Raw genomic sequence first — 24881 nt, 5'->3', positions numbered from 1 at the left:
ATTTAGTTCAAATACAAACATCACATCAAAATTAAAATGAGAATAGTCCAAAAATTCTTCTGTGGAACTTCATCCTTAAGGAACACAACTGAAATATAACAGTACAATGCTGGGTTAAAGTCAGTATGAATATTGAAATAATTTTAATATTTAATTATTCTCCTGTAGAAATCCAAATATTTATAGCACTGCTCAATTTACATGGGTGTTGTGTTTACTGTACTCTGCAAATCAGTATCTTAAACCTGACTCAATGAATCTAATGTGCATTTTCATTAAACTTTTTTCTCAGCAGCACAGATGGAGACTTAGTCACTAACTATTTTTAAAGTATTGGGATAAGTAGGCATTAATAATTAAAGCAAATTCAGAAGGGATTTTCTTCTTATTCTCTCAGTGTGAACATTACACACACAATATGACAATAGTACACAAGGGGTAGATATTCTGATGACTGGTGAAAATGAATGATGACTGCTGAAACTTTAAGCTGAGATCTTAGTTATCTTAAGCAAAATAATAGTGGTCAAAATAATAGTGCTGGATCATCTTAAACTGTTTCATTCTTTGTGCTGAAGTAAAGCTCACAATGGGGTTACGCAGAGAGATCTGGGATTTTGATTTAGCAGCAGTCATTGAATATATCTCAAACACGAGGTTATCTGCAGATCTCCAAGTCATGAGGGGTAATTTAAAGAGACAGGTTTCCCACAAATTCAAGCCATTTCAAATGTAAAAAAAAATTGCTCTGAAATAAAACTTCAATGCAATTTTAAAAATCAATATTTTGCAGGATTTCTTCCATAACTAATTTATGTAGAGCAGCGGTTGTTTCCTACATGAATTTTAGTAAGGTGTTTGACAAAGGTCCCTCATGCTAGGCTCAACTTAAGATTATGATACATGGATCCATAGTGGCTTGGCTGGATTCAGAAATTCCAGCATCCGCAGAATTCCTTGTGTTTTGGATTCAGAATTGGCTTGTCCATGGATAAAGAGGGTAGTGATTGATGGGTCTTATTCTGGTTGGACGTCCTTGACTCTGTGTTCGGCAGGCGTCCATACTGGGACTTCTGCTCTTTGTGGTTTATATAAGTAACTCAGATGAAATCGTGAACGGGTGGGTCAGCAAATTCACATATAATACAAAGATTGACAGTATTGTGGATTGTGTAGAGGTTTAACAAGGATGAAGCAGAACATAGAGCAGTTGCCAATGTGGCAGCGAATTGGCAGCTGGAGTTTAATCTAGGCAATTGTTAGGTGATGCACTTTGGGAGATCAAATGTAAAAAGAAAGTACACAGTTTCGAGACCCGACGCAGACTGGGAGACCGCTTTGCTGAACATCTATGCTCTGTCCGCCAGGGAAAGCAGGATCTCCCAGTGGCCACACATTTTAATTCCACATCCCATTCCCATTCTGACATGTCTATCCACGGCCTCCTCTACTGTAAAGATGAAGCCACACTCAGGTTGGAGGAACAACACCTTATATTCCGTCTGGGTAGCCTCCAACCTGATGGCATGAACATCGACTTCTCTAACTTCCGCTAAGGCCCCACCTCCCCCTCGTACCCCATCTGTTACTTATTTTTATACACACATTCTTTCTCTCACTCTCCTTTTTCTCCCTCTGTCCCTCTGAATATACCTCTTGCCCATCCTCTGGGTCCCCCTCCCCTTGTCTTTCTTCCCGGACCTTCCTGTCCCATGATCCTCTCGTATCCCCTTTTGCTTATCACCTGTCCAGCTCTTGGCTCCATCCCTCCCCCTCCTGTCTTCTCCTATCATTTTGGATCTCCCCCTCCCCCTCCAACTTTCAAATCCCTTACTCACTCTTCCTTCAGTTAGACCTGACGAAGGGTCTCGGCCTGAAACGTCGACTGCACCTCTTCCTACAGATGCTGCTTGGCCTGCTGCGTTCACCAGCAACTTTGATGTGTGTTGCTTGAATTTCCAGCATCTGCAGAATTCCTGTTGTGTACACAGTTAATGGCGGGACCTATAAGACCATTGATGTACAGAGGGAAAGGGATATTGGAATCCAAGTTCATTGCTCCCTGAAAGTGGCTGCACCAATCTAAAGAGTGTAGGTCTATAGTGTGCCTGCCTTTGTCAAGAGTCAGGGAGACATGTTGCAGCTTTATAAAAATCACATTATAGAAGAGATATGGAGGCCCTTAAGAGGGTGCAGAAGGATTTACCAGGATGCTGCTGGATTAGAGGGCATATGCTATAAGGAGAGTTTGGGACAATTAGGGTTGTTTCTCTGAGACTGAGGGGACACCTGATAGAAGTGTAGCCCCCCCCTCCCCCATTGAGCCTATATAAAAACTTGCCTTATTAGCTGACTCTGCTAACAGCCACCTTTCGTAAACACATACTGTATGTTTAGGGTCAGTATGATTCAGGGTTCAACCAAACAGCAATGTTGTGATATTCCGATTAAAGAAACCTCGATTTGAGTGAATGCTGTATAAATACTGCCTGTACACAATTGTCGGTCAGCAAGAAATAATAGCTCGCACACAATATAAAATTAGTAAGAATGTATATTACTAATTTCAGCTTTATCAAACAGTTAATAGGAAAAAGAAAAGAAAAGGGCCCATTACAGTTAAACCAGTCCAACGTGCACAGAACTATTGGCGCTCATAAAGGAGTATTTGAGGGTGTGTCTCTTACACGTTGGACCCACGGTCTACGTGATAGCACCAATCATATTCCAAACTTCCCTCGAAATCCATCTTGAATTGTCCTAGCTCTCCCTCAGGAATACTGACCCTTCCTCCTTGGAGCCATTCGTCTGCATAAAGCACTCCTTACAACAGGGACTCTGCTCCCAACAGCATTCTGTGGCATGCTCCGCAGCTCCCACCAAAAGACCCCAAACTAGACAACTGCTCTTCAGAAAACTCTTCCTCACAGATCTCTATAACCTTCTCTTACATCCAACAATCCTGATTGGCTGACTCTCATTCCCAAGTTGGACAACATGGCTCCTCACCTTAGTCGAAGCCAAAACACACTTTCCAGCATGGCATACTGCTCTTACAGAAACTTCTATTATAAACTACCTCACAGCATTACAACAGAAATCTTAACCAGGACCTTACAGAAATTTATAAAATTAAGAGAGACATAGATAGAATGAACATTAGTGTCTTTCCTCAGAGGTGAAATGTCTAATAACTAGAGGGCAAGGTCTAAGGAAATACACAAGGCAGGTTATTTTATGGAGAGAGTGGTAGGTGCCTGGAATGTACTGTCATGAAGGCAGATATAATAGAGGCATTTACGACGCTATTAGTTAGGTACGTGAACATGCAGAACAGTGCAATGAATTAGGTGAAAAACACTTTGCCTTTATGTAAAAAATATTGTTGAAAACAATTGTTGCATGATCTCAACATTACTAGTGATGAGTGTTATCACAGGAATATATCATAAGAACCAAAGTCTATTTTGCAGCCTGTCCTCCCTTTAAATAGCCAAATATTTTAGCTTCCAATTGATTATTATGTAATGGTTTGCTTCAAATTTTATCAAGGTTATACATGCCATTTGCACATGAAGTTGTGATGAAAATGATATCTCAAGCTGTAACTCTCAATGAAATGCAAACATTTTGTCTAAAATCTGTATTCACAAATCTCCATGTGGTTTCACTGACAACAGCATATTTGAGTAATTTCTGCTCTGTTTTATTGCTGTTGGTTAAAATAAATCTGGTGTAGCTCATAAACAAACCAATTAAATCACATCTTACATGGTTCACAAGACGTCTAACACAACAAATCAATTTGCAGACATGTAATGCTCAATTATCACACATTATGTCCAATATTCATAGCATTAAGGTATAATGTTAATGAGAAGACTTACTTTTCTTTACACCAATTTCTGAAAAATCTTTATTACAGTAAGGTTATTTATTGCTATAGAAGCATTTCCTGAAGAAATCATTCGTGAGAAAAACAAAATTATGACAGACTAAAGCAGCTACAAGATTTAAAGAAAACAGGAAGAATTTCAGCAATGAGTTGTATGTATATTCAGTCTTATTTCTTTTCTAGATCAGTGTAATAACTGAGGATCAATTATTTATCCCCCTATAACAGACCACTAACCCAAAATAATCCTCATTCATACTCACTCAACCCCGATTTTGTCATATGAAGACTAATGTCTGGGCCCAATGCTGAACTACACACATATTGCCTCCTTCACCTGCCTTGCCCTGAGATGTAAGCTTAATGGTAGAAATCATTCTGGACCCAGCCAGTGAAGTTCTGCACAGCACTGGGTCCTCAGCAATGTAACTGAGATATGCTAGAGGGCAGAACAAGCTCAACCTTTGAATCTCCTCTCAAGAAAACTCATGAGCTAATGACAAAGCCATGAACCTAACTTTGTTTTCTATCAAATTTGTCAAGCTACTTTACTTTACTTTATTGTCGCCAAACAATTGATACTAGAGCGTACAATCATCACAGCGATATTTGATTCTGTGCTTCGCGCTCCCTGGAGTACAAATCGATAGTAAATAGTAAAAATTTAAATTAAATCATAAATAGAAAATAGAAAAGGGAAAGTAAGGTAATGCAAAAAACCAAGAGGCAGGTCCAGATATTTGGAGGGTACGACTCAGATCAGGGTCAGGATCCGTTCAGCAGTCTTATCACAGTTGGAAAGAAGCTGTTCCCAAATCTGGCCGTATGAGTCTTCAAGCTCCTGAGCCTTCTCCCGGAGGGAAGAGGGACGAAAAGTGTGTTGGCTAGGTGGGTCGTGTCCTCGATTATCCTAGCAGCACTGCTCCGACAGCGTGCGGTGTAAAGTGAGTCCAAGGACGGAAGATTGGTTTGTATGATGTGCTGGGCTGTGCTCATGATCTTCTGCAGCTTCTTCCGGTCTTGGACAGGACAACATCCATACCAGGTTGTGTTGCACCCTAGAAGAATGCTTTCTATGGTGCAGCTATAAAAATTAGTGAAGGTTTTAGGGGACAGGCCAAATTTCTTTAGCTTTCTCAGGAAGTAAAGGCGCTGGAGGGCCTTCTTGGCAGTGGGCTCTGTTTGTTTGGACCAAGTCAGGTCATTTGTGATATTGACCCCGAGGAACTTAAAGCTTTTGACCTATTCCACTTGCGCACCACTGATGTAAATTGGGTCGTGTGGTCCACTACTCCTTCTGAAGTCAACAACCAATTCCTTCGTCTTGCTGATGTTGAGGGATAGATTATTGTCTTCGCACCATGCCACCAGGTTCTTAATTTCCTCTCTGTACTCAAACTCATTATTACACGAGATACGGCCTACAACTGTGGCATCATCAGCAAACTTATATATTGAGTTCAATGGAAACTTGGCTACACAATCATGGGTGTACAGTGAGTACAGCAGGGGGCTGAGTACACAGCCTTGTGGGGCACCAGTGTTACTACTTTTCTTTACACCAATTAACATTTCTGAATGTCCCTGAAATTCCAATCGCAGGAGGCTGCTGAGAGTACTAGCAGCAAACAGGGGGTGTGGTGGAAATGACCAATAACAAGAGGAAGCTGAAAAAGGCACCTACAAGGAAGAATATGAATGCCTTAAACCCATCAGCAACGGCAAAGAATGTGGAGTCATCAGTCACTCGCATGGGCCTGCCTTCACCAATATCCACCCTTAGCTCACTCTCTGCTGCATTGGTGCAGTTTCCTGCACCCATGCAGAGCACATCAATTTCATCACCTTCAACCCTGTCTCAAATTCATTTGGTCCATCTCCAACACGTCTTACCTCTATGTTGACCGCTCTGTTTCCATCTTGGAAGACATATAATATTATCCACTGACATTTTCTATGAGCCTATTGACTCCCACAGTTACTTCCACTTCTTCCCATCAGTCACTTGCAAGGATGCAATTCCCTTCTCTCAGTTCCTCCCTCTCCAAGACATTAAACTTATGAAGAGGCTTTTCACTCCAAGTCCTCTCCTTTTTTTAAGAAAATTGGGTCTCCCTCCCATTGCTATTGATGCTGCCCTCACCTGCATCATTTGAATTCCTTGCACATCTGCCTTCACCCCACTGCCCCGAGAGATAACATGCATAGATTATCTCTTGACTCACGCACCATCCCATGAGCCTACGCAACCAAAATATCATTCTCTAATTTCTCCCTCTGTGACACCCTTGTCCATTCATCCCTCCACACTGACCCTCCTCCAAGCACTTGTTGCTGCAACCATGCTAACTGTTACACTTGCCTCTCCACCTTCTCCCTCATCACCATTCAGGTCCACAAGCAGCCCTTCGAGGTGAGACAGTCCTTCACCTATGAATCCATCAGAATCATATTGTATCCACTGCCCCGGTGCAGATTCCCCTCCATTGGATAGCCCTGACGGTTTGTCGAGCACCCTGAGTTTCTCTGCCAAGGCCGCCCAGTGGCTAGCCATTTTAATTTCACACCCCATTCTCATTCTGACATGCCTTTCCACAGCCAAGTTGAGGCTAGATGTAGGTTAGAGGAGCAGCACCTCATATTTTCCCTTGGTAGTCTCCAACCAGATGACATGAACATTGATTTCCTTAACTTTCAGAAGCCACTCCCGTCTGCGACCCCATGTTTTGTTTCCTTATCCCACAGGCCTCACTAGTCCTTCCCTTCCCCCTCCCCTGCCCTCTTGATCACCCATCACCCACACATTTCTCCCTCTAGTTACCCTCTTCACCCCCTTCTATGCTCCACCTTTCTCTCCTGTTAGATTCCATCTTCCTCAGCCCTTTCTCTCTTCCATTAATCAGCTTTCACCTTCTTACATCAGCCTCATTCTTCCTTCTCAACCCATCTGCCATCATCCACCTCACCTGGTTCCATCTCTCACCCGCCAGCTCTTGCTCCACCCCTTTCCTCCACCTTTCTGTATTGGCTATCTCCCCTCTTTCTCTCCAATTCTGATGAAGAGTCTCAACACAAAATATAAACCACAGATGCTGCCTAATCTGCTGAGTTACGCAGATATTTGCATGTTGCCCCACATCTACAGCATCTTTTGAGAGTCTTCATTTTAATGCTGAAACATGCCTAAACATTCATTTAAGAACCATTCTTCATATTTGTGAATGACAGAATTTTGTATTTGGTATTAAACATGGTTAATTTGCAGCTTAAGTGTTTTTGTCCATGGTCTCCCCGTGTAAATGCACATTATACATCAAAATCAGATTTAATATCATCAGCATATGTTGTGAAACTCGTTAACTTTGCGACAGCAGTACCATGAAATACATGATTAATAAATATAGAGAAAAACAGAGTTACGTTATATATTTACATTATACATTGTATATATTTAATAGTTTAGTGAAAATAGGTAGTGTATTGATGTTGCTGACTAATTATACAAGTTTCTGCAACTTATTTCCATCTTGTGTGGTAGCCCCCCACCCCAATACCAGATAGTGATGCAGCCAGTCAGAATGATCTCCATGGTATATTTGTAGAAGCTTTCGAGTGTATTAGTTGACAAACAACATCTCCTCACACTCCTAATGAAATATAGCCACTGTCTTGCCTTCTTTATAGCTGCATCAATATGTTGTGTCCAGGTTAGATCCACAGAAATACTGACACCCAGGAACTTGAAATTCCTCACTCTCTCCCCTTCTCATTCCCCTAAATAGCAGAGCTGCAACAATATTGTCCACTCTGACCAGAGAAAACCTCCCCAAACACAGAATTCTGGGCAGCCCTTCTCCAGACACTTATAATTGGAACAAAGTATCTTAAGTATGCATTTCACATTCAAAATAAATTGTTTTTAGACTGCAATTCAAATATTCAAGATTCAAATCTGGAATCTTGAATATTCAAATACATTTATTATTAAAGTATGTATAAATTATACAACCTTGAGATTTGGTTGCTCAGAGGTGACCACAAAGCAAGAAATCAAAAGAACCAAATTCAAAAAAATAAAAATAAAAGATCAATACTCTATGTGGAAGAGAAAGAAAAAAAAATAAATTGAAATTAAAGTAAGTAAAAACACAAATCATGCAAACGATTGAAGCGAACAACAATATTCTGAACCAAAATTGAGTTCTCAGCTCTGAACCCCAGAGCAGCCCAGAATCGGCCCGAAGTCCAGTTTGTCATTTCATCAGATTAGTGGGCAGGGATCACAGCAGCCAGGGCAGTCTTCATCACCTCAGTGTTTTGGAGAGAGGAGTGACCATTTCTAGAAAAATGTGACACTTTTATATTGATAGAACTTCCACAGGGGTTCCACTTTCTATTTGTGACCCTGCAAATTGCACCATGAATTAAAACATTATATGACCAAGCTTCTAACAACTCTGGAGCTTCACGTGCATTCAACACCTCCTTAGGAGAAATTCCAAAAAAAAAACAGTCAATAGTTGCTTTGAACACTGTGGTCACAATTCTTTGTATTAATTGCCATATATAATTTCATATTTGCTAATGCCAATTTCATACTGCTTGTAATGATCATACTTTAAAAGATGTCGTAATTGGTCACTTTGTATGCAAAATCCTGTGCAATTGCTTCTTTAAGATTAAGATAAAGATTAGCTCTATTTGTCACATGTATGTCGAAACATCAAAACACACAGTGATGTGTGTTGTTTGCATCAATGTTCTGGCCTCTAGGGGTGCTGTTCACTTTGTATGCAGTTTGTTTGCATGAACAGCATTTCCAGTGTGTAAGCTGCCTTCTACATCATTTCTTGCATGGTTAATTTGGATTTCTCCCTGAAGCACACATGGTAGAAAGATATTCATCTCTTGATCAAATTGATCTTTATTTGTCCTTAAAATAGCAGTATCTGTGAGTCTTAAGCTTTCTTAATATTGGTAAACAGTTAGTAGATGTACTTGGAAGGAAGTATGATGTTTGTCGTGTATTGCTATTAAGCTATCGTTGTGCCACGAGTTCACTCTGGTCTTTATGGCATAGTTATGGAATGTTGAATGTGTGTATTAACTTGGTTAACACTGATCGTGAGAATAATTGATATTACCACCAGACTAGACATGCCTAGGTATCATCCCTGTTGAAGATGGCAGTGTTTGTCATTGAAACATCGGCTAAAATCAATATCTGTGCCCGGCTGGAAGCCCGAGAAGCGTTTATTCATCATATACTCCGGGAAAGCACAAGATCCGTTTTCAGTATTTATTTGTTTGTCTGTTTGTTTGTTTATTTATTTATTATTTGTACAGTTTGTCTTCTTTTGCACAGTAGTTGCTTGTCAGTCTTTGTGTGTGGTTTATCATTGATTCTATTGTATTTCTTTGTTCTACTGTGAATGTCTGCAAGAAAATGAATCTCAGGGTAGTATATGACTACATACAGTACACAACCTATAATAATAAACTTACTTTGAACTTTTAACTTTGGACTGTGTTAGTTCTTATTCAGAATATAAAATGTCATTTCTTATCCTCTCAGCTACACATGGTGCATCTTGACTATTTCCTTCCTTTACTGCATCTTTAAATTAGCCTCTGTATCTAACCTTCTACTCTGGTCAAGCTAGACTATTCCTTGTGTTAGGTGGGATAAGTTTGATTTAACTCCTGTCCACTTTCTCTCTCCAACATTCTCCATTATCCAATCAACTAGGTGACCTCCAGCATTGCTTTTCATTGCCAAACCACCTTTACCTCCGTCAGGAATCTCCTTTCTGTTCTATCTATTCCTCCCTTACTTTCTCTAACTTAGAACTAACTGAAATAACTGAATTGCCATTAGAAAAATTGTTTTCATTAAGGAGAGTCTGTTATGTGAAATGATGCCACATTTAAAATTGAATTCCATATTCTTTGCCTTTAAAAAAATGACTGAATTCAGTGGCTTCTGTTCAGCTTGTTGAACATTAGCACTAATGTCAATTGATTCACATAATCTATTATACTCATGCTCAAATAGATCATTAATTGAAACACTGCATTATAGATGAAATCTGACCAGGTTAACATGCAGCATGTTCATTTTAGCTTAATGATCTCGTGGGCAAAATAGTTGACATCTGGAACCAACTTCTAGTTTTAATTCAAATGTTAATAACTTTAGGATGCCATATTTTGGTAAAATCAGACTGAGCTCAGCTGTTAAAGAACTGAAGGACTTTAGAACATTAAAGTCTATAGATTAAGTTAACATAATTCCAGAATTTGCACAAATAGTATGGAACACAAAATACTAGAATCAATAAAAGGTCCCAATAAAACCTTAAGGTTAAGGCAGAAATTATGTCAAAATTGATCATAAGACCATAGGACTATAAAATATAGGAGGAGAGTTAGGCCTTTTAGTCCATTAAGTCTGCTCTGCCATTTCATCATGGCTGATCCATTTTCTCTCTCAGTCCCAATCGCCTCTTGTACCGTATAGCCTACAGTATAATAAGGGACTACTTTATGTTGTAGTAACACATCATTGCATGCGCTATTAGGCGCGTATTGAGCATGCACTATTAGGCACGTATTCATCTGTACGTGTGTGTCGAGTTCGGATTATGCCAATAAAGAATCATGAAACTTAGCTCCCATCTCCAGCGTTTTTATTAATGGCATTGTTGCATAGCCGGGCAACATACTCAACAAATTAGCGACGAGGTTAATGAACCTACATCTTATTGGAACGCCATGTCTGAGTTGATAACGGCACTCGGAGGAAGAGCGCGAGGAATGAGCCAAGGAGCGGGAGAAGGAGGCAGAGCGAGGCCGCGAGTCCGAAAGGAAGCAGGAGTACAGCTAAGGTCGGGAATGTCAGGAGACCAAGAGACACAGTCAGAGCCGCAGCACATCCAGGCAAGACCACAGCCAGCGCTGACCCCCAGGGGCTGAGGGTCTGCCTGCCCCAGAAGGGAGATAAAAAGTAGTGACACACACATCTAGATGGAATGAGTTCATGGCGCTAGCAAAAATGACACGTGAGTCAAAAAGAAAACAAGAGGAAAATGGGGCTAAATTAACATAACAAAGATGGCGATGATTGGAACCACTAGAGCGTTAGATAGTGGCATTGAAGACTGGGCAACTTTCATTGAGAGACTGGAGTTATATTGTGAAGCTAATGGTGTTAATGATGAAAAGAAAGCCAGCATCTTACTTAGTAGTATGGGAGCAAAAACATACGGGCTGCTACGGAGTTTGTTAACCCCTGAAAAGTCAGCTGACAAAATGTTCAAGCAAATAGTAGACACTCTCCAACAGCACTTAAACCCCAAATCACTAGTCATTGCTGAAAGATTTAAATTTTACAAACGGAATCAGAGCAAAAATGAAAGCACTTCTGAATATTGTGCTGAATTGCGCAAATGATCAGAACATTGTGGATTTGAAGCTGGTCTATCAGATGCAATGAGGGACAGGTTAGTGTGTGACATGCACTGTGAAACAACACAGAAGATGCTCCTGGGTGAAAAAGACCTTACATTAGAGAAGGCGCTGAACATTGCAATATCAACAGAAACAGCAGCATGGTGTGCTTCGGAGATACAACAACAAAACTCTCTGGAATATGCTATGAATAAAATGTCACTGAACAGAAATGAAGGAAAGAAATGTTACCGTTGTGGGAACATGTCACATGGCCCTGATGACTGTTGGTTTAAAGACAAAGAATGCAGAAACTGTGGCAAACAGGGCCACATTGGCAGAGTATGCACAGCTAGTAAACAGCAGAAAAAGGACAAAATACAGAGAAACAAGAAACCACAGAAAGGAAAAGACAACAATGTACACAAAATGGAAGAAAGCAGTTCTGATGAAAACGACTCAGACGAAAGTGAGTTGTCTTGTCTGCAACTTCACAGCGTGAAAGAGACAGATGATGGAAGAGTAATAAGGATCACTCCACGAGTGGCAGGCATGAGACTAAAAATGGAATTGGATACAGGCTCAGCTTTAACAGTGATCTCTGTACACGACTACAAACGACTGTTTTCTCACATACCTCTGAAACGAACTAAACTACTGCTAAAGAATTACACAGGACAGAAAGTGTGTCCCAAAGGTAAAATTAAAGTGACAGTGACCTACGGAGACAAATCACAGCAGCTGAACCTCTATGTACTGAAAAAATGGAGGACCACCGTTGCTGGGATGTGAATGGCTCAGGAAAATCCAGTTGGATTGGCACACCATCAAGGCACTAGTTGTGTCAACAAAGGAGGGCAGCTCGGTGGAGAAGATATCCACAGCTCTCCTCTCACCCATTGTCGACTATTACAATGACGAGGAGGAGTTAGACAGCATCAACAATGAGGATGAACGCAGTATCCGTGGCCGCGACTCGGATGAAGATATGGAGGATGCAAGTGAGACATATTTTGCCAATAAGCAGATTGATGAAGACTACTTGGAAGTAAAAGAGCAGATATACCAGGAGAAATTGACATCGCTTAAAAGACAGCTACAGCAGTTACAGGAAGGCACTTTGCAGGAGTATCAGAAAAGGATGAAGAAACAAGATCAACAATACTAGGAAAGAATACGAAATGCAGAGCTTTTTCTGCAACTGGAGACAAAACAAGTGGAAAGGAATCATATTAAAGAGAGGAAAGCAGCAGTGAAGGAATTTGAAGATAAAAAGATTGAGTTAGAAGAAAAGAAAAAGTTAATTGAGAATGAGAGGCTAACAATGGAACTCACGGGAGATTCTGTGGAGGTAAAGCCAATAATAACTACGAAACTAAGGAGACCTAATGACCCTGTTCCAATTACAGACAAAAGACGAAAACCTGCACATGCGCAGTTAAATTACTTGTTAACAGATGAACAGATAATGGAAGATCTGCGAACTCTCAATAAGCTTAAATCTCTGAAAAAACCAGCTTCTCCATCTTCTCCTGAGCACCTTTCCAGCACTCCTGCTGAATCACCAGCACAAAGATATGAAGCACGAATAGAAGATGGAAAGTTATATTACGATAAGAGATTGCATCATAAAGCTCAGGCTATCTATTTGGAATCTAAGGAGAATACGAAGACTGGCTGTGTAATTAGCTCAGTTGGAACAAATGAGATATGGGTAAGGAAGACAAGTGATAGCACAAAGATGCGTATATATCTAGGACAGCTGCACAGAGGAGTCTTCATTATACAGAGGTGATCTGCTGCCTAGAACTCTTAGCAAGCTGCAGGTGCACATCTTCTTAACTCCCTATGCTCAGAGGTCAACTTTTCATGACTTTTATATGGAAATCTGTATTGAAACAAACAAGTTTATTGACAGACTGAAGAACACACTATATGAAGACACTTTCCAATGCTATCTCAATTTTAATGATTATACATTTTTTAAGAATAACATTCACCTTTTCACGGATTTCACTTTGCTTTTGTCACCTTTGCAAGATGGAGGTGACTACTGTTTATGGCTGGAACCTGCCAATTTGTGGATTGTTTAATTTATTCCAGACAATAGAGTGAAGACCTATTTGCTTCAGTACCGGACAATCTAGAGAAGACCACCCCTCCCCCCCCCCAAGAGATTTGAGTTATAAATGGATCTTAGACCAAAAGTTTAAAAAAAGGCTTGTTATAATTTGATATTATTATGTTACTTTGTTATAATTTGATATTATTAAGTTATAAGTGAACAAATGTTCAGCATTTGTATGTTAAGGGTAAACATATTTGTATAGCATAGTGCCCCAGTAAAAAGAAACAGTTGATACATTATTAAAATAAAAGGGGAGGAGTGTACCATATGGCCTACAGTATAATAAGGGACTACTTTATGTTTTAGTGACATGTCGTTGCATGCACTATTAGGTGCGTATCGATCTGTACGTGTGTGCTGAGTTCGGATTCTGCCAGTAAAGAACCATGAAACTTGGCTCCCGTCTCCAGCATTTTTATTAATTGCATTGTTGTGTAGCCAGGCCACATACACAACACCTGCCTTCTCCTCTTATCCCTTCATGCCCTGACCAATCAAGAATCTATCAACCTCAATCTTAAGTATACCCAATGACTTGGCCTCCACAACCACCTGTGGCAATGAATTCCACAGATTCACCTCTGTCTGGCTAAGGAAATTCAAGTCAAGTCAAGTCACTTTCTATTGTCATTTCATCCATAACTGCTGGTACAGTACACAGTAAAAACGAGACAACGTTTTTCAGGACCATGGTGCTACATGAAACAATACAAAAACTACACTGAACTACGTAAAAACAACACAAAAACTACACTAGACTACACACCTACCCAGGGCTGCATAAAGTGCACAAAACAGTGCAGGCATTACAATAAATAATAAACAAGACAGTCGGCACAGTAGAGGGTATAGTAGGTTGGTGTCAGTCCAGGCTCTGGGTATTGAGGAGTCTGATGGCTTGGGGGAAGAAACTGTTACATAGTCTGACTGTGAGAGCCCGAATGCTTCGATGCCTTTTGCCAGATGGCAGGAGGGAGAAGAGTTTGTATGAGGGGTGCGTGGGGTCCTTCATAATGCTGTTTGCTTTACGGATGCAGCGTGTTGTGTAAATGTCTGTAATGGTGGGAAGTGAGACCCTGATGATCTTCTCAGCAGACCTCACTATCCGCTGCAGGGTCTCGCAATCCGAGATGGTGCAATTCCCAAACCAGGCAGTGATGCAGCTGCTCAGGAGGTTCTCAATACAACCTCTGTAGAATGTGGTGAGGATGGGGGGTGGGAGAAGGACTTTTCTCAGCCTTCACAGAAAGTAAAGACGCTGCTGGGCTTTCTTTGCTATGGAGCTGGTGTTGAGGGACCAGGTGAGATTCTCCACCAGGTGAACATCAAGAAATTTGGTGCTCTTATTGATCTCTACGGAGGAGTCGTCGATGTTCAGCGGAGAGTGGTCGCTCCGTGTCCTCCTGAAGTCAACAACCATCTCTTTTGTATCTCCATTCTAAAAGTATGTCCCTTCATTATAAGGCTGTGTCCTCTGGTCTTAGACTCCCTCACCATAGGAAACATCCTCTCCACATCCACTCTTTCGATGCCTTTCAACATTCAACAGGTTTCAATGAGGTCACCCCTCATTCTTTTGAACTCCAGTGATTAGAGACCCAGTGCTATCAAACGCTCCTCATATGACAAGCCTCTCAATCCTGGAATCATGTTCATGAAACTCCTTTGAACCTTCTCCTTGTCCTTGGATTGTAGCAGTAAATGAATAAAATGGAGGTAAAAGAGAACTAGGACAGATAACGTTTTCCATGGGATTATCTTGAGTTGTGTAAATGCTGACATCTTTAGTTGGACATAAGGATTTGTTTGCATGTTGTAACCAAATCCAATAAGTAAAATTAAGTTTATCCTTATTTGTCGCATGTACATCGAAACATAATGTGAAATGCGTCACCTGCATCAAATGAAGTCAGCGAGGATGTGCTGGACAGCTTGAAAGTGACTGGCGCCAACATAGCATGCCCACAAGTCACAAACCCTAACCATATGTCCTTGGACTGTGAGAGGAAACCGAAACATTCAGAGGAAACCCACACAGTTACAGAGAGAATGTACAAACCCTTTACAGACAGTGGCGGAAATCAAATCCCTATCTTACAAATGGCACTGTAAGGCGTGCCACCTAGAAAGAGTAACGAATACATTGTGATCTATGCTCCTAGCAGCTTTTCCAACATCATGCAAACACTATTTGGCTTTATTCTGATTTCTAAATTTAAAATCTTGGCTAAGAAAGAGTTAAGTTCTCTAGTTTTTACTAGTGGAACAGTAATGCAGACAGATTCTGAGGTTCCACTATTTAATAGTAACACAAATTAATCTTAATTTGGCTTCAATTGACATCTAGTAAATGGCACTATGCTTTTGCGAGAATTTAAATTGCTTTCCTTTCTTCAATGTTTCTACATAAATAGATGGTTGTAGAGATGGGTGTAGAAGTAAACACTAATGATTGGAATACAATATGACAAAATCTGAGCCGAGTGCTATCAAAAAAGGACAGAAAGCTGGAAGAGGAAGAAAAGGGGAGGATGAAAGGCACTCAAGGCCACAACTGTCATCTTGTTTCAGGACGAATTCTCCAACTTCATCATTAGCGAGTAAACGTCTACAATGTCAATGATTCAGAAAGGAAATTCAAATGTTAAACCTTCTCCAGTCTGCTGGGTGAACAGCTGGGGGAAACATTTATCCTTCTCAATAAAACATTAAGTCCTTTGAAGTGCAGGTTTCCCAATGTCTGGATTAAATGTTTAACTGAATAAGAAGCTGCTAGCTCCAATAAACCCACCACCTGGGTTCAAGTCAACTGGCACCCAATTTCTCACATTCATTAGAGATATAAGTGGATGAAGCACATGGAGATCAGGTTTGTGTTAGAAGCTCAGTCGTTCCCCATGCACATACTTTTGGACATTAAGCTTCTGCCGTAGTACTAAACTCTTATTGCCAACTGTGTATCTGTGTTCCTTTTGCTAATATTCAGTTTAATCAGTGGTAGTAAGTGTCAAATCATGAATGTTAATACATGGAATATTCTTATTGAATATTGGCTATTGCTGGCAAAAAAATAAGTGGAATAACTAATTATACTGGATTTGTTGCATTTAAAGTGGCGTACCTCCGACTTTACTTCACCTATTTGACGCAGAGTACTTCATTTGTAAATAAAACATGCAAGAGATAATTACCGGATTGACACTCAGAATTTTACTGTATGACTTGAGTTCACTATTTGTGAAATAGCCATTTAACAGCAAACATTCAGTATATGAGCTGAAACAAATTAACCAATAATTCCCCTGTTAATTGGATCAATATTATTTCCTCACTCAAAACAGCCTACAAGTTGGAAATTAAATCATGGATCTGTCAAAAACTAATCACGCGTCCCTCTCTGCATGAAGAGGTTTCATTCTTAGATTTCACAATTCTCACATTCATTGGGAACTCATTCAGTCCAGGTGTTGTTTCAGACTATACAGAAAAACTTTTCTTAGAGTATAGTTATTGCAATAATTTTTGAAGCCACTGTCCATGTATTTTCAATACCTTTCGCACCTGCATTGTGACTCCTTGCCCATTTTGTATCCAGACTTCTGCCATTTTGATTCATCTATTGATGCCGCCCAATACTCCGCCAAAATTAGGCACCCGCGGTAAATCTTATTCTACATCTACAATGAATTCTTTTAAACTTCTTTCTCTATTCAGGAACAGTGAATGGCAGCACTCTACCATTTCTATCCACTTACTCTGCTGTAATACCCTCTACTCATCTACTCTGAACTCAACATCCAAACCAAAGAAGATGTCAGATATTGGATGAAGCTTGTCGCTGGTTGCCAAAATTCCACTGTTGACAGATGGAACTCTGTAATTTAGCTTAAAGAAAATACTGCACATATCTTGCATATTTAACTTGCAGAGTCATAATATGTTACATATTTAACTTGCAGAGTCATTCAGATATAATGCAATAATATTTTTCTCATTTGTTACAAAACATCACACTAGAATCCTGAATACTGAAATGGCACAGTAGTGAAGCTGTTAGTAGAATACTATTACAGCACCAGTCACGACATCTCTGGAAAAATGTACAGTTGACATTTCGGGCCGAAACCCTTTGGCAGAACTGACTGTACTTTTTACATAGACACCGCCTGGCCTGCTGAGTTCCTCCAGCATTTTGTGTGTGTTGCTCGGATTTCCAGCATCTGCAGATTTTCTCTTGTTTGTAATTTCATTACAGCACCAGTGATTCTGTTGCTGTGTGTAAGGAGTTTGTAAGTTCCCCCCATGACCATATGGGTTACCTCTGGGTGCTGCAGTTATCTCCCACACTCCAAAGATGTGCAGGTCATTAGTTAATTGCTCACATGGATGTAATTGAGTGACGCAAGCTCGTTGGACCCGAAGGGCCTTTACCTTGCTCTGTGTATCGAATTTCAAAAATCACTTGTGCCCAAGTTTCAGTCCTCAGGGCTCCAGCACGATGCTTTGGCCGTATTGCAAATTGGTACAAATTGGTAATTGATTTTTTTTTGAAGGTTTCGAAACCATTGGGTTCAGTGGTGGAGGAACTCCAAATGAGAATCATTAGCTGCAACAACATTGTCATCAAAAATGTAAAAAGATATCAATTAATGATGATCTTTTGGTGACAGAATTGTAATTACTGGGCCAGTGGAGGTGGGGGGGGGGGTGTATTTAGGCACAGGGCTGTAATTAGTTACTACTACATTTTGTATGGTGCAAATCTTGGCCTTGTGATTGACTGAATTGGAAAGCTTTATTCTGCTGGGGTGATGGGAAATAGTCTGGACAGGGGAACAGGAAAAGGATGAATGGAATTTTATCCAGAAAAGTGAGGCATTACACAACTGAGGAGAGACGATAAGGAAGTAAGCAATAAATGGCAGAATACTTATACATATAACAGAATGGAAAAAGTATATATCCATGGATTTTTTTAAGGATTCTTTTAAGGAAAGATATTCCACCAATGTCCTGCAAAGTTTATGATAAATATTTCAATTTTGCTCTTCATTGAACAACTTCTTTAACTCCACTTATTCTCCAAATCTGAGAAATACTTATGGAAATCTGCATACATTGAACGTAGAACAATACACAACAGGAACAGGTCCTTTGACACAGATTGCTGCGACAAACTAATTAAATTGATGCTCAAATGGCAAACCAGACTAATCCCTTCTGACTACACAATGCTTCCATTTCCTGCACATTCATGTGTCTATTTAAGAGCCTCTCAAATGCCTTTATCATATTTATCTCCCCCACCAGACTTTCCAGACCACCACTACTCTGTGTAAGAAAAAAAACTTGTCCAGCACGTATCCTTTAACGTTACCCCTCTCACCTGGAATGTGCACCCTCAGGTATTAGATGCTTCAGCCCTGAGATAAAGACTCCTGCAGTCTATTGTCCATGCCTCTCATAATCTTATAAGTATCTATCAGATCGTTCACCAGCAACTTTTATGTGTGTTCCCCTCAGACTCTGTTGCCCCAAGTTTGTCTGACCCTTCTTATAACGATCACTGACCAATCTACTCAAAGTTCAAAAACAGGGAGGTACATTTTTAAAAGCCCAAAGTTCAAAATAAATGTATTATCAAAGTACATATATGTCACCATATACAACCCTGAGATTCATTTTCCTGTGGGCATACTCATAGTATAATAATCATAATAGGATCAGTGAAAGACTGTGCCAACCTGAGTGTTAAATCAGTATTGAAGAGACAACAAACTCTGCAAATACAAAATGAAATAAATAACAATAATAAATAAATAAGCAATAAATACTGAGAGCGTGAGATGAAGAGTCCTTGAAAGTGAGTCCATAAATCGTGGGATTATTTCAGTGATGGGGCAAGTGAAGTTGAATAAAGTTCTCCCCTTTGGTTCAAAAGCCTGACGATTGAGAGATAATACCTGTTCCTCACCCTGGTGGTTTGAGTCCTGAGGCTCCTGTGCCTTCTTCTTGGTGGCAGTAGTGAAAAGAGAGAAGAGAACATGATCTGGGTGGTAGGGGTCCCTGATGATGGATGCTGCTTTCCTGTGACTACATTTTATGTAGATGTGCTCAATGGAGGAGAGGGTTTTATCCGTTATGGACTAGGCTGTACCCACTAATTTTTGTAGGATTTTCCATTCAAGAGCATTGGTGTTTCCATACCAGGCCATGATGCAGCCAGTCAATATAATCTCCACTACACATCTACAGACGTTTGTCAAGGTTTCAGGTGTCTTGCCAAATCTCCACAAACTCCATGCTCCCTAGTTCAGGCAATAATCTAGTAAACCCATTCTGCACCCTCTCCAAAGTCTCAAAATTCTTCCTGTAATGGCATAATCAGAATTGAATGCAATACTCCAGATGCAGCCTAACTAGAGTTTTCATAAAGTTGCAAAATAACTTCCTCACTCTTGTACTCAAGTTTGTTGAATAAAGTCAAACATGGCCTAGCATATTAACATGCTACACATTATATCTCCCTATCCTCCACATCCTTCCCCTTAGTAGATACTGACGCAAGGTACTCATTTAGAACCTCACCCACATCTTCTGCATCCAAACATGTTGTTTCCTTTATCCTTCATCTGTTCCACCAGCTCCCTAATCATTCTTTTGCTCTTGATGTGTGTGTAGACTGCCTCGGCACTCTCTTTAATCGTACATAGCCCCTCCTGGCTCACCCAATTCCTGCTTGAGTTCTTTTCTGGCTTCTTTCTAATCCTCATGGGCTCTGTTTGATTTTACCTTCCTAAGAATTACATGTGATTCCTTCTACTTCTTGGTTAAATTTCCTTCTTGACTTAGATGTCTCATTGTGGGCATATGGAAGAGTCTAGTTTCACTGCTTCTTAGGTCCATTGTTGTGGCATCTTGCTCTTGTACAGCATTCAAATGTTTTACCTTTGCTGTCAATTCTCACCTGCTCTCATTTTCATACAATGTCTTGAAAGGTATTTTGCCCCGCAACTATTTTCACATTTTGCTGCCTCATTTTCTAAATTTAATTGAAGTAGGGCTTTACGCGCTAATCTGCAAAACATGGTGTATCATGTCAAATCAAAAGAAAAATTCCAAAACCTGTCAACAATTTACTAAAGATTAAAAACCAAAATTGTGAGGTTGAAAAAGTAATTCATCCCCTCCGTAGTTACTATGCTAATGTTCCTCAGGCGCAATACTGTATATTACCTTACCAACTCATCTAATTTGTTGATGTAGAGAATTGAAGGATCGCCCGTTTTCAAAAGATTCATAAGGATAAATGTGCCCTCTTTCTGTAAGGTCCAACAGTATGGTAGATTTTTAATAGACCAAACCAAAATGAAGACAAACGAGCATTCAAGAGAAGTCAGGGAAATGATAATAATAATATAGAAGCACAAATCGGGAGAAGGGTACAAGACCATCTCAAAGGCACTAAACATACCTCAGAGCTCAGTGCAGTCCATCGTGAAACCACAGCCACACTACCTAGGCCAGAATGACCCTCTAAATTTAGTCACTGGAGAAGAATAACACTTGTAAGAGAGGCTACTATAACACTAATAGTCATTCTAAGCGAGCTGCAGAAGTCATTGCCTACAACTGGAGATGAAATTTATGGCTCCACAATCTCTAAAGTCTTGCACAAAAAAAAGTATTTATGCAAAATGGAAAGGAAAAAGCCTGTCTAAAAAACAAAGCATATCCTTGCCTGTAAAGTTTCACTTACAAGATACGATGAAGATGTGGAAGAAGATTGTGAGGTCAGATGAGACAAAGTTAAACTTTCTGGCTTCAACACTAGGCATGGCGTAAATCTAATACTACGCATCTGCCAGGTAACACTATCCCTAATCTAAAGTATGGTGGAGGTAGCATCATGCTGTGGGGATGTTTTACAGCAGCAGGGACTGCAAATCTGGTTAGGATTGGTGAGAAGATGAATGCTGCCAAATACAGAGAGAGATCCTGGATAAAAACCTGCTAATGTCTGCCAGAAATCTTACACTGAGGAAGAAGTTTGTCTTTTAGTACGATGACAACTCAAGCACACTGCTAGAGCAACCACAGAATGGCTTCAAATGAAAAAAAAATTGATGTCCTTGACCTTAACCCAATCAAATATCTCTGGCAAAACCTCAGGATTACTGTTCACGGCTGCTCCCCAACTAACTCGGCACAGCTTGAGCAATTTTGCAAGAGGAAGCAGACAAACCTTGCTCCATCACATTCAGCAAAGCTAATATAGAATTATCCCAAAAGACTACTGGCTGTAATAGCTGCAAGAGGTTGTGCAGCTGAGTACTGAGCAAACAGGGGATGAATACTTTTGAGCTGCTGATATTTCAGTTTTTTAATTTTTAGTTTTCATACTTTACAAATTTCCTGGGTTTTTTTGGACTCTACTGTGAATAAAAGGAGTTGTGATTTACAGGAAAAAAAATTTTCCGTAAAATTGATCAAAATGCCTGTTTGCATTGCTTGTTTATGTGAACGAAGGGTTGGGGACTGAATAATTTTACGAAGATCTGTACCTCTACTCTTCCCTTCCTGCTCTCAACCCTACTGTACTTCAGGGGATAAGTTAGCAACCAATATCCTTTATAGATTCCCAGAGCTATCTTGGCCAGAATCTCTCTGATCCTCTTTCTTGCAAGGACTCCATTCCATTCTCCCAGCTTCTCCAACTCCGTCTTATCTTTCTTACCACAAACCTTACTGCACATGCGATTTTCTTTGGCCTTGATCATGGTTAATTAACAAGAGTTTTATTCAGATTTGTTCATCTTCTACATGTTGGATCTCAGCCTCCTTCTCTCACTCGGTTTGAGGAAAGAGTAGCCTTTTCCTCAGTAGTTTCTACATTCAATGATCATCCTTTGTAAATACTGTAATGAAATGCCACCACATCTTTGCCACCCCTCCATTCAGTGTCCTGAAGGGATATTTTCCACCGAAGATGCTTTGTTTTCATCTTCGTCAACACCCACTTTCTTCTCAGAGCATCTTCCCATGCACCGGCAGGGGATGCAGCGCTTGCCCTTTCACAACTACCCTTTCCACCACTAAGAGATACAAGATACCTTCTATACAAAGCATTAATTCACTTGCTCTTGCACTTCATCTAAATTAACTTAATACAGTTGCAGCTGATAATATGAGAAATCATTTTCAGGCAGGTGATAGCTTTGGACAACATCTCCATTAGCAAGAGAGCTTCTGAGCTTCCAGTTACCTATCAGAACAGAGGTAAGGAGGAACTTTCTTAGACAGAGAGTAGTAAATCTGTGGAATGCTCTGCCACAGATTATGGTGGAGGCCAAGTCTGTGAGTATATTTAAGATGAAACTTGATAGTTTCCTGATCGGTCAGGGCATCAAAGGATATGTCAAGAAGGGTTGAGTGGGATCTGGGATCAGCCATGATAGAATGGCTGTGCAGACTCAGTGGGCTGAAGTCTTCTGACCTTATTTCAATTCTCCATCCCATTTCCATGTTGCCGTCTATATTTGCCTTCTTACTCTGATACAAAGAAGCCTAATGTAAGCTCGAAGAACTGCATTCCAGTTTGAGAACATATTGGCCACACTTTTACCTCACACTTCCAACATCTGCAGTGTTCTATATCTCAGGCTTTTCCCTCCTCTGTCGGCATTCACCTCCCTTTGTTTACATCGCCTCTTGACAGATCAGCTACAAACTTTTAACGCTTACTCACAGCCACAATTATATTCATTGTTTTTTCTCTCAGTCAACACCCTATCGCAGACATTCCCTTCACAGACATTACCGCTGTCACAGGTGTTGTTTTCACCCCTTCTCCTTTACTGCAACTCAAACCATGCTTGCTTTCAACCTTTTCCCTGGTTCCGATGGAAAGCCATCTACCTGAAACATTAGTTTTGTTTTTCTGCTCTCACATGTTGCCTGACCCACTTCTAGCATTTTGCTTGTACTGCAACCATTTTCAAAAACCGCAAGCCAATGTTTATGCAGCTTCACATAATGGAGTTGAATTATCTTGCAAACAAGTAAGATAAAATATCAGTTAGCATTGCAAGTGTGACTGTTACTGAAGTCTAATTGTATGCAAGGGTAGATGATGATTATTATTGACTTGACAGACTGTGGTGTTATACTTTCAGATACAGATATCTTGTTTGAAACAAAGAGAGTATGCAGTTATAAAGTGTGGACCATTACTATTCTGAGTCATTGCAATTAAACGAGCAATGTGTCTTGGGGAAGTTGTGCTGTGGAATAGCTAACACGGTGAGTTTATTGCTAACGACCTGCCAGAAGAACGTATATCATGTGAATATACATTTCTTATTGACTTAATGGAGAAGCATCACACATCCTCGCAAAATAGTCTACACAGTGGCTACAGCGAGGGTGCCACATTAATAAATATTAAAAAGGCTATTTCAGTGCCAGGAAAATGCATCAAGTCAGATTGTGGCTTTTCTGATTGTTCAGTGACTTAATTCACTGTAAAGTTCATTTTTAATCTGTTGCAGAGTTAACCAATCTCAACCATGTCATGAGTTAAAATTAAAAATTGCTTCACCAGTGGATCTTGGGAGAATCCTGGGTGCAATTACGAAGAAAGCACAGCAGCCCCTCTACTTCCTTAGGAGCTTAGAAAGATTTGGTATGACACCTAAAACTTTGAAAAACTTCTGTAGATCTGTGGCGGAGAGTGTACAGGCTGCATCACAACCTGGTACGGAAGCACCAATCCCCTTGAAAATAAAATCCTACAAAAGTTGGTGGATACAACCCAGTCCCTCACGGGTAAAATCCTCCCCTCAATTAAGCACACGATACAAATCATTGTCACAGGAAAGCATCAACACGGACACCCCGCTACCTAGGTCATGCTCTCTTCTCGCTGCTGCTGTCAGAAGAAGATTTAGAAGCATCAAAACTCACACCACCAGGTTCAGAAACAGTTATTACCCCTCAGTCATCAGGCTCTTGAACCAAAGTGGTGACTTTACTAGCCCCAACCTATGAACTTACTTTCAAGGGCTCTTCATCTCAAAAGGTTCACAAAGGTTCAAAGGTTCACTTATTATCAAACTATACAACTCTGAAATTCTTCTTCTCCAGGTAGCCACGAAACTAATGAAGAAAAGGAAGGCAGGACAATCATCAACCCTCAAATCCCTCCTTCCTGCACAAAAAAACAAACTAAAATGAAAAGGTACATCAACTCCCAAATCCCCTTCCTCCATACACAAAAAAAACAAGAAGGATCGGGCAAAAAACATAGAATATAAAACAACTATAAAACTGAAACAAAATGTGTATAATCCAAGTCCATATCTGAAATGCAGGAAACCTGGGTAACATTCTCCAGGTACAGCAGCAGGC

The 24881-nt window shown here is 40.2% G+C and overlaps 1 protein-coding gene and 1 pseudogene across 1 annotated transcript in view; one reads left to right on the top strand and one right to left on the bottom strand.

Moving 5' to 3' along the window:
• Window positions 1-24881, bottom strand: part of prr16 (proline rich 16) — a 126980-nt gene that overhangs the window by 71037 nt on the left and 31062 nt on the right. The window lies entirely within an intron of this gene.
• LOC140211343 (sin3 histone deacetylase corepressor complex component SDS3 pseudogene) lies at window positions 10670-13151 on the top strand (annotated as a pseudogene).

Source organism: Mobula birostris, chromosome 17 (assembly GCF_030028105.1).
Source record: "Mobula birostris isolate sMobBir1 chromosome 17, sMobBir1.hap1, whole genome shotgun sequence".
Classification (NCBI taxonomy): Eukaryota; Metazoa; Chordata; class Chondrichthyes; order Myliobatiformes; family Myliobatidae; genus Mobula; species Mobula birostris.
This window is presented reverse-complemented; position numbering and strand designations above follow the sequence as displayed.